The sequence below is a fragment of the Adiantum capillus-veneris genome, chromosome 23 (assembly GCF_014529385.1).
Source record: "Adiantum capillus-veneris isolate H3 chromosome 23, ASM1452938v2, whole genome shotgun sequence".
NCBI classification, from domain to species: Eukaryota; Viridiplantae; Streptophyta; class Polypodiopsida; order Polypodiales; family Pteridaceae; genus Adiantum; species Adiantum capillus-veneris.
Genome location: NC_140953.1, coordinates 77,145,734 through 77,156,622, shown reverse-complemented (window position 1 = coordinate 77,156,622; position 10,889 = coordinate 77,145,734).

Here is a 10,889-nt window from a genome sequence, read left to right as displayed (position 1 = left end):
CAAAAAGTATCCATAGGCCTTTCTCCGTATTCTTTTGAACTCTTGATCAATCCACCCTTCTTGCCTTGTCAAAGTGCTCATATAGCGTCCAATGAGCAACCAGTCACCTTGATATAGGTCCTCTGTAAATGACTCAAGTGCATTTGACTGGCAAACATGATCACCCTTGTCATGAGAGATACTATAGAATTGTGTGCCTACATCATCGCCCTCGACAACCATGTCTTCTTCTTTTTTATACCTTGCTCTTGAAAGCATATCTGCAACTGGATTATCTTTCCCTGCAATATGCTTAAATTCTGAGTTCAAGGACTTTATGTAGGCAATCCATCTTAACATAGCAATGTCGGGAGTTGAGCAACCTGTTATCATTCCAAGAAGGGGTAGACAATTAGTCTGCACTATTACATTTGCTCCTATCAAATACTCTTTGTCACATTTCAAAGATGTGACTACTCCCCATAACTCTCTTTTTACCTGTGAATAGTTGCATTGACAAGCACTTAGGACTTTTGCTCCAAACCTCACCACATATCGCTTGCCATCAATATCATCTTGCCCAATCGCCCATCCAATTCCTGTGGGGCTAGTATCCACTATCACAATTACATATCTTCCACATTCATAGTTTGCTTTTCTCAAAGTTGGAGACATGAGCAACAACTTATTTAATTTCCTCATGGCATGGGTATGCATTTCTTCCCATTGAAACTTTTTGTTCTTTCTCAAAAGCTGATACAAAGGCTCTGCTACATGTGCATAATGCGGAATCCAGATAACATAAAACACGCATGCACCCAAGAACCTTCGAACCTCAGTGACATTTATACATTTCTCTTTCATTCTCTGGATTACATCAATCTTTGCATGACAAGGCCTTCTACCATATGGCCCACACATATGTCCCACAATAAGAACTTCATTCACACCAAACACTGACTTTTGGCCAGACAAGGTAAGGTTCACCTCTTCCAACCTTGACAAGATATTATCACAATCATTGATATGGGTTGCCACATATTTTTGGCACCCCCTTGAGTCTAGAGCCACATCTTTATCACTTACATCACATCCTTTGATTGGCACATCATCAAGGAAAGGCATTGTAGTTTGAGGTATGAAGTCACGTAGGACTTTGTTCATACCATTCATCATATGTGCAACTGAATTAGTTGCCCCCTGAGGTAAGGTGCACATCCTTACTAAACCCAAGGGTGTCCTCATGGTAGTTAGGTCCCAGCTTTCCATTGCTAGTTGGAACTGATCATACCCTGAGTACAAATCTCCCATAGAATATATTTCCCTCCCTGCAAATGCCTCTGCAAACTCATTGACAATTGGCCCTATACCCACATTTCTAATTGTCACCTTATTTACAGATTGCATATCCTGAATAAAGCGTAAAGAACCATTTTTCTTCGGAACTGTGAACCACCTGTTTGAATACGGAGCACAAGAAGGCTCCAAGATACCCATCTTGATCTTTTCATTAAGCAACTCAATGAGTTTTGGCAAATGAGCCTTCGGAGCAGGAATAGGTCTCAAGTTCCAAGCTACATGAGGGATAGTGAAGATCACCATAGGAGAAACAATGGATGGATCAACACACTCTATCTCATAAGGCTCAAATGCAAAAGCTTTTCCATGTTTGGCAAGCATGTCTTCAAAGCATATCTTTTCAGCTTTTGTCAAACTGTCCTCGCAACCAACCTTTAACTCTTTCAAAGAATCCTTTGTGAACTTGTGTCCAATCTTGCTTGGATTACGAAGGCTAGGTTGCAAAGCAGCTTGCTCCATCTTATTTGTGCAATCTTTTGGTAGAGGTAATGCCATTGGTTTCACTTTCTTTGCCACGGACTTATACCTAGTCTCCACTCGTACATCAACACCTTGAGCATTTTTGAAATCCTCAATGGCCTTGTACATTTCTATTCAGCATACTTTCACAATCTCACTTCCCATACACAAATTAAAATCCATTAAAGACTCAAAATCTTGCATAGTATCCACAAAAGAACACTCATCAAACACACCTGCAATGCATTCTTCATCTTCTATCAAACCATTCATTTTCAAACATCTTTGTACACTATTTACATGTTTTCGTTCACCCCGCTTTAAGTCCTCACACTCTGTAAAAGCAATAGATCCATAGTCTAATAATCCTACAAAACCTGTAGAAAATGTATCCTTTGCATATACATCATGCGAGAACCTTTCTCTTCTTGTACCACTGCAATCTCGCTCTACAGTGGTACATGGCCAAAACCCCTCATATCCCTGTAGTCCTTGAACTCTTTGTTTGTCTTTGGCAAGGGTTGCTCTCTAAGACTTTCATGGTCTACAAAAATAGTAAGGAACTGTACTGCACTCTTTCCATCCCTACTCCTTATTCTTGCATAAGCTGACCTATCATCCATCACCTTGGTTTCCATGCGAGTAGCAGTGATGTATGGCTGTTCAAGGATAAGAGGGTATGTAGACATCTCTTGCACAAAGAAATTATGGTCATCTTTCACATCCCCTATAGTCACCTTAACATTTGGACAAAGATCCGTACACCTCCCCTGATGAGTTGTTTGCTGCACGAATCATCCATCCATGATTTATATCAATTAGCCAGTTTCCTTTTTGATAAAGACTCTTTGACATGAGGTTAATTTCTGACCCATGATCTATCAACGCAATGTATGGCTCTTCCAAGTCTCCCACTTTTACCAAGGTCTCAGTAGTTGCTCTTGCCCAGTGACTCTTCAAGTAGTAGCTCTTGTGAGTGGTCTCCACTTCATCTTCATCATCCAAGAAGCGAACATGTTTTACTCCTCCCCTCGACTTGTAGCATCCAGCAACAGTTTCTTCACCTTGCTCGCCATAGACCTGTACACCCTGGGCATTTAAAGTCTCTTCTTCACCCTGTACATAGATGGATTCAGTAAGAGACTGCCACTTTCTCTTTATGATATCAATTATTTCTTCGTGGAATTATCGCTTTTCTATACCAAGGACCTCACCCAAGGTAAATTCCACCTTACTATTTAGAATCCTCTCTTCCAAAACCTTTTTGAGATCCGTTGCTGCCTCTATATCAGATTGGAGTTTGTAGGCCGGACCCTTTGCTTTGGTTTTTGTTGCATCCTTCTTCTTGTCTTTAGAGGCTTCTTGCATAGGCACTTTGGGGACAGGCATTTGTTGCGGGGAAGGTGATCTAGGAGGCATTGTGTCATTTCTACCTCCACTCCTCGTTGCCCGCTTTGAAGGCCCTTCATCCCCATTCTCGCGCCTACGTTTCTCTTTAACAATGGCCTCATTTTCTTGACATTTGGCAATATATGCATGCACTGACAAAGAGTCGACAGGGTCATTCAAACCTCTTTCAAGCCGAATGAAATCTCCAGCTTCATGTAAAACCTTTGTAGTCATTTTACCCTTCATAGCAGACTCTATAGCGCATGGCCATAGATCTCCAATACCATTAGATTCCTCTTCTCCAGCCTTGATTGATCCTTTTCTTTTAATAGGATCCACCTTCAACCCATAGGCGGCTGCCTCAACCATTGAGATGGCATGGCTAGTAGCCATGTCCTCAACTAGTTTCTTCATCCCTCCTTTGACAAAGTTTGTTCCCAAGAGCTTACCTATTTCACTTAAGTGAATTTTTCCATCTTTAAAGAAAACGAGCTCCTTTGTCAAAGCGTCTTTAAAACTTTCACAATCCCTCCTTCCATGGTCAGTACTATCACACCATATGCATCTATTGACAAAGCCTTCTCTAGTTTGCGGTCGTTGCCCTGTAGATTGACGTGATGGTTGCCCCTTTTCTTCTAGCCTTGTAAGCTTTAACTTGAGCTCTTCCATTCCTTTGACAATATCATCTAGGATGGATTTGTCACTCTTTGGAATCACAATCACAGGCTTTATAGGACTCTCGGTAACACTTGGGGATTGAGTAGGGTTGACTATCATCTTGTCTCTTCGTCGTTGTCGCTTAGCTAGCAGTGAAATGGCGTCTTCGACCTCATTCCAATCAGTCTTCAAACCCTGTTCCGCATCCTTATCCTCAAGTAGTAACTCTAACTTCTCTTGAATCTCTTTAATTGCGGCTTGCAAAAAGAGCTCTGTCTTCTCCGATTTTAGAGTAGCCTTTTCAGTTCTTGAAAGTTGATCATAACGGCGTTCGATTCCCTTAGCAGTTCGGTAGGTGAGAGCCCCTCTTTTGGCCGAACTACCCACTCTAAGAAAGTCCTCTTTGTTACCCTTTCGGAGTACTCCATGAAATACTCTTCCTTCAAGGCTAATTTGAATGCTTCCCAAGTTTCCCCATGATCATTTCTAATTCCCCTTACATGCTCTCTGATCTCGGGAACCACATCAAGTTCAAAACTTTGCACCATCTCTGCTTCGGGCACTCGATGAAGCTCCATCTCCTTTACATATCCACAAAGATACTTTGTTACATCTTTACCTTTAAATTGGTCCAATTTCTTCACCACAGATTGAAGCGCTTTGGTTGAGGAGAGATCCCTCCTTTCTGCAGCTTGTTGCTGCTGCATAAACACTGCAAAAGCTTGAAACATTTGCATTGTGACTAGATCAAACCGAACCCCCTGTTGCTCTTGTTGCTCCATAGCTTTAAACCTTTATTTTGAGACCTTCAATGAAGCTTTTGAACCCTCACCCTAGCCTACTTCGCATCGGGTTCACCAAAAACGTGTCAAGAAGTGCGCAGTGCGACTAGGAAAGCGTCGGGCCTCTGGCTGTGAGGATTCGTAGCAAAATCAAGCAAGGCGTAGACAATTTGAAGCCAAAAACACACTAAAAAAAGAACAAAACTCCATCGATGAAAGCTCCACTTTGAAAAAGAACCAATACTATCTCAAAACTCTTGTGTGTGTGAAGATTAGGTGTAGCCTCGCTCCCAATTGCACAGATGCAGTGCTCATTTGACCTGTTAAAAACTCTAAATTTACGTTTCGATTCTTCGTTGTGACCATTTCATGGAAGTTCAGTACTTCATTGGAGAAGACCAAGTAGTTATTTGAGGAGGGGAAACCCTAATTGGAGGCCTCACAACCTCAACCATGTAGTGGAAGCAGCATTGGACTACACTAGCACCCTGTAGAGGAATTGTTGTATCTCCTTGCTCATGTGTCCAAATGAGCTCATTCTTGGCTCTAAAAATTCCCACACAATTCCAGCGTCGTTGATGTGGAATTTTGAGCTATTTTGAGCATTGTTTAGGCTATTTTTGACCATTTTTAGGCCATTTTTAGCCCAAAAATGTCACTTTTTCTCCGTAAAAAGCCCAAACAAGCTGGGAAAAATCCCTAAAATTGTGGAAAAATCCCATTGGGCTCAAATTTCATGTTGAACCTCATTTTACCACTTGGTAAGCACTTTGGACATGTCTTTCACGCTAGCGCAAGAAACTTGCTATTTTTGGCCGAGATTGTCCGCATTGAACTTTCTAGGCAAAACGAGCGTGCCACTTCGAAACACTTGACATTTGTACATTCATAAAGCAAATTAGGCATATATTTATGTGAAAAAGCATTCCATGGTGCCACCTGTAGGGCCTCCCCCGCCCGGGAAGGTATGTACACGACTGCAACCGTGACATTCATTTTCGCATATATCACACTATGTACATTGTAGCATTTGGTCCCACACATCATAAACATTAAGAGTGAGGTAGAAACTTTAATTTCACATTATGAACGTGCCATGGCACGACAACGTGTGTCTAGATTGAAGGCACTCCTGGTTCTTCTTAACATGCAGGCAAAGTTTGGATGGAGTGACATTAGCGTCACATCGCTTTTCACGTGATCTATTACAATGTGTTTAGTTCAATAAAAAACTCTAGATGTATAATGATTTGATATATTAATTACGCAAGTGTACCATAGATTTTTTTCTGTGTAGATTGCTCAAAGAGCACATACTGCCAGCTGATAATGTGATGCCAAATTTCACAGAGGAAGCCAAAAAGATCTTGCAAAACTTGGGAATGGATTACAATTCAATTCACGCTTGTCCTAATGACTGCATTCTTCTCAGTGGGGAATACATAGACATGGATAAGTGTTTGAAATGTGATTCCAAGAGATATTGAGTAGATCTCCATGAACAAAAAATTCCACAAAAGGTTTCGCAACATTTTCCTCTGCTTCCTCGCATCAGCATTTCTTCGAATGTAAGCCCATAGCCACCATATCATCATGGCACAAGGAGAATAGGTCTTCGGGATGGTGTGCTATGGATTCTTGTAGATTGTGCAGCCTGGAAACATATAGATGATACATGGCAGAATATTGCCAGGGAAGCTCGTAATTTGCACATAGGTCTAGCTATGGATAGCGTAAATCCATTTGGTCAGGATCCCTCTCCCTATTATTTTATAGTATAGATTATAACTTTTCCACATTTTCTTCTCCGTTTAATACTAAGATTAAATGTTCGTGTGTTTAATGCAGGTATGGATGATGATGAGTTTATTTCTTCTTTGTCACCCCAACAGAGGAGGTGGTACGAGGAGCGTCATCGCTCTCGAGCACCATCATGCCATTCCACTTCTTCAGCATCTCCCTCTATTTTGAAGAATTCAGTACGCTTTGAAGCTTCGATGTCGACGAGACGATCTTCACACTCGTCTAGGCACCGACTCTCTAATGGTGGCGGTGGCGGCGGTTGCTGTGGGGATGCCGCCGTTGATTCCTCGACACCACCTTGTGTTTGGCGAGGCTCCTTATCTTACCTTTCTTTGCCCACCTCCACATCGGCCACTGCATTGCCATCTACACCAGGTTTTTCACGGCTATCGGCCATTTCTTGGCTACACACCACTAGCTAATCCTCGGGGAGTCACCCCAGTTGACACTCTCGCATCGAGGCCCAGACTCCAGTGGAGACAACTGATGTCCGTACCCCCATCAAGACGCTGCTAGAGACCCATGCCGCGACACCCAGGTTCACGCGTCACAGGCGAGAGGTCTTGCCGTGCTCAGTCAACATCAGTGGCGGCATCATCTTGGATGACGAAGGCAAAAAGGTGATCTTGCGCATGTGTGGTCTTTGCTCTCAGGTGTTTCGACACTACATACTAAACACCTGGAGTGAAGTGCCACATGAATTAAAAGACAGAGTCATTGACATGCTGCATGACTAGTTTCCTGTGTCAAGTTGGGATGACCGCTTCAATGAAGACCTGATGAAGGTTTGAATGCGCGAATACTGCAAGCACGAGCGTTCTGAAGTATAATCATCTCCCTCATTTGTCAAATTATTTCATTTATATCCCTCAAAATAATCATACAATGGCATTAAAATGTAAAACATTAATATGTATATTTGAGACTCTAGAAAACAAAAGATTGATGCACATTTGATGACCATATATAACATTCAGGCATGACAAGGTCACGATATTGTTCAATGTCTGATCAATCATTAAGAACAATTATCATTTTTTGTAAACAAAAAATGCTAACTGATTGTGGCTAGCATAGCTGCCAACTTATGGCTAGCACAAGTGTTAATGCCAAGATGGATTCTAGCCATATCAAGAGGTGCTACCATATACATGTGGTAGAGATGTGTCTGAACATACTTAGGACCGTGGGCATTTTTTCTCTAACTACGAGGGTTTCCCCCCCCCCCCTGTGTATTGTATATACATCCATCACTCTAGTTCTATCTTATTTTTCCACTGCATACTAAGTAATACACTCTTTTTTGTGTTCCTTAGGCTTCTTGAATCTCCAAGTTGTGTGTGTTTTTCTGCAATCCTAATTCCAACAATTGGTAACAGAGCAGGTTGTGTCCTCTCAGGCTTAGTCGCTAGCAGCTCCAGCACATGCGTGCTCACTTCCTCTCATTTTTGTGAGCGTTGGCAAGCGTTAAAAGGTCTGCTAAGACTTTTAATTCGGGCTCATTTCACCCTCCTTTTCCACTACAGGTAGTACTACACATGGTATTTTATCATTTTGTCCATAATTTCTACCCATTTTTTGCAGAGGAGGTCCCTTACATTTTTCTACAGTTAGTGCTATATAGCACGTGTTTTTACCGCTTTGTTTCTCCTCTTTTTGGGAAGTTTTTATATTAGGTGCAACATATATTTATCATGGCTGACAACAATATAGATGTGCTCAAGGTGTTTGTTGCTGTTGAGGATAGATTGGATGGGGACAATTCACACTATGTGAGCCTATATGATGCAACATGTTTTTGCCTCAAAGGGCGTTTGGAGTATTGTGCAGCGCATTGATCGATATCCTGGTTTTAAGGATGTAGGCAATGTTGAGGATGTTTTGAGTTTTGGTTGCACGATTGCTGCTACCAAAGCTGTTTCGATGGCAAGATTTCTGCTACTAGAGTTGTTTTGCCTATGGTTGAGCAAGCTCGTTGGGATGTAAAAGATGTGCAAGCTCATGCTTTGATTGCATTGTCTATGAAGCACACTACTACTACTCATATTCGTTCACAAAATCTAAAAAATAGTATTGGGATATTCTAGCTGCTCTTCATTCAAGTCACAAATGAGGCTAAAAACTACATTGCTTCGTAAAGAAATGGAGTCAAAGATTATGCACCAGGAAGCTGAAATGGACACTTGTTGGTATCAAGGATATAAATGAGCAACATAGTGAAGTCATTTTTGACAATTCTATTGCAGACTATTCTTGATGATTTTTGAAATTCAACCACAATTTTGCTAGTACTTGGAGACTTATGACCCAAGGAAATCTTGAAGTTTTCAACTTTGATGCATTATGCACATTTCTGTTGCAAGAGTCACTCTACAAAAAAACAGGGCTAAACAGTGTGCAGTTGAATATACTTTTATTATTGCTCAAAGAAAAGGTGGTAGCAACAATGTAACAATTTCTCGTGGTTCTTTTGCGAGTGAAAATTCTTCTTTTCCTAATGCTTCTGTAGGTAGCACTTCGTCTGGGAATTCTGGTGATAAAGACAAAAAGAAGCCGAGTTGCCATTATTGTAAAGCTAATGATTACTTTATCAAGCAATGTCCAAAATTGAAGGCGAAAGAGACCAAGAAGAAAGAGGCTGGATCAACTATCGGGTCCAATACAAGTGCAGCTATTTTAGAGTCTTTGTGAAAAAATAGAGAGAGATAATTTTCACACTTGAGATATTATAGAGTAGAGAGAGAGAGAGAGAGAGAGAGAGAGAGAGAGAGAGAGAGAGAGAGAGAGAGAGAGAGAGAGAGAGAGAGAGAGAGCATGATATACGTGCCTCACCCAATGTGGGCTTTGTTCATGAGAAAGCAACCACTCAATGGCTTTAGTACTTCAAACAAGAAAGGAGACCACTTAACTTGGATGCTCAATTGATTGAGGTACCAACATAGTCATGCCCTTGTCTTTGTGGCAATATTACTTTCCTTGAAGGAGAGTTTTTCAATGAAATAACTCTTCATAAGAATATTAATGCTCTCCTCTCTAAACTTGAATCACGTCAAATACTGTCCCACGCAGTACTTACCATTACATATGGCACTCATATGTGGAAGGGTGAAAGCATGTTAACCTGTCATGCTTTTTCATGTCCCGGACAATGCTAACTAGCACAATTTTGACATATGCTAACTAGTACAATAACTTGAGCTACATCTCCAAGATCTATGACATATGATATATCAATAGAAAGCACTTGAAACAAGGAATCCAAATGTACAACCTCCGACAAGTTTTGATATTATTTGTAAAAAATTTACCAGACGCCCAACTTTTTGAAGATGTGCTAACTTGAAACTGCTAACTAGCACAAAAAGCACGACAGGTTAACATGGTTTCACCCGGAATTATGTGCTTGTAGCAAAAATAAAATTGAATGATTGCAGTCAATATTTTCTCAGGAGATTTTCCCTTTGACCAAGAGAAACCTCTATTTTCTCTACTTAGATCTCAAAATAAGAGTAAAGCCTACCTCAAGTGAGATGCTTTAACTGAGAAAACTTATTGTTCTCACTACTTGACTACTAGTAGAAACTCTCTTGAGAAAAACTCTTGACTAATAGTAGAACCTATCCCAGGCAAAACGCTCTAACTGAGAAAAGCCTATTTCTCTCTTTCATTGGCTAATAGTACAACATATCTCAGGCAAAATGCTCTAGGTGAGAAAAACCTATTATTGTCTCTTCTCACTGAATAGTAGATTATCTCAAGCAAGATGTTCTAACTGAGTAAAAATTATCTCTCTATATCCTCAAGCAATTTCTTCCAAAAATTGGAGTGCTTCTTCCAGATGTATATCAATCAAGCGATTGATAGGTGTTTTGGGCTTACTTATAGAAGAAACCAAAAGGTTGGCACTCCAAGTTTAAGTCCTTAGGTACTTTACCTTCAACATGCAGATTTTATTCCAAAACTAGAGTTGTTCTTCATGAAAGATGAAGCATTTTGTGAACTATCTATGGTTAACATACAGGGATCCCCGAAACTTCTTAACTCCACAATTTGATGGATATTGTAGTGTGCCAATCATGTTTTTGACAAAAGTAGCCCTTCTAGCATAAAGGCATGCATGTGTAATCCCATGATATACAACCAAATTTGGTATCTTTGACACATCTCAACAAGAATTTAAGCATGAGAGATTTGAATAGGAGTAATAATTTTTGTAACTTGTCAAGTTAACGAACAATATACATGAGATAAGATATAGGAATAAATCGTATAATTCTTAAAAAGACGTACATGGAGTATCTACTCCTCATCTTACCAACAAGCAATACTTTGATAGACTCTCAAAAGAATCCACTTTTGTAACTCTACTTGTGTTCCATGTATTCTTATAGGATACCCCAAGTGTATCATGAAACGAGAAATATGATTTCATGTACAACTATAATGGAGATTGATCCTAAA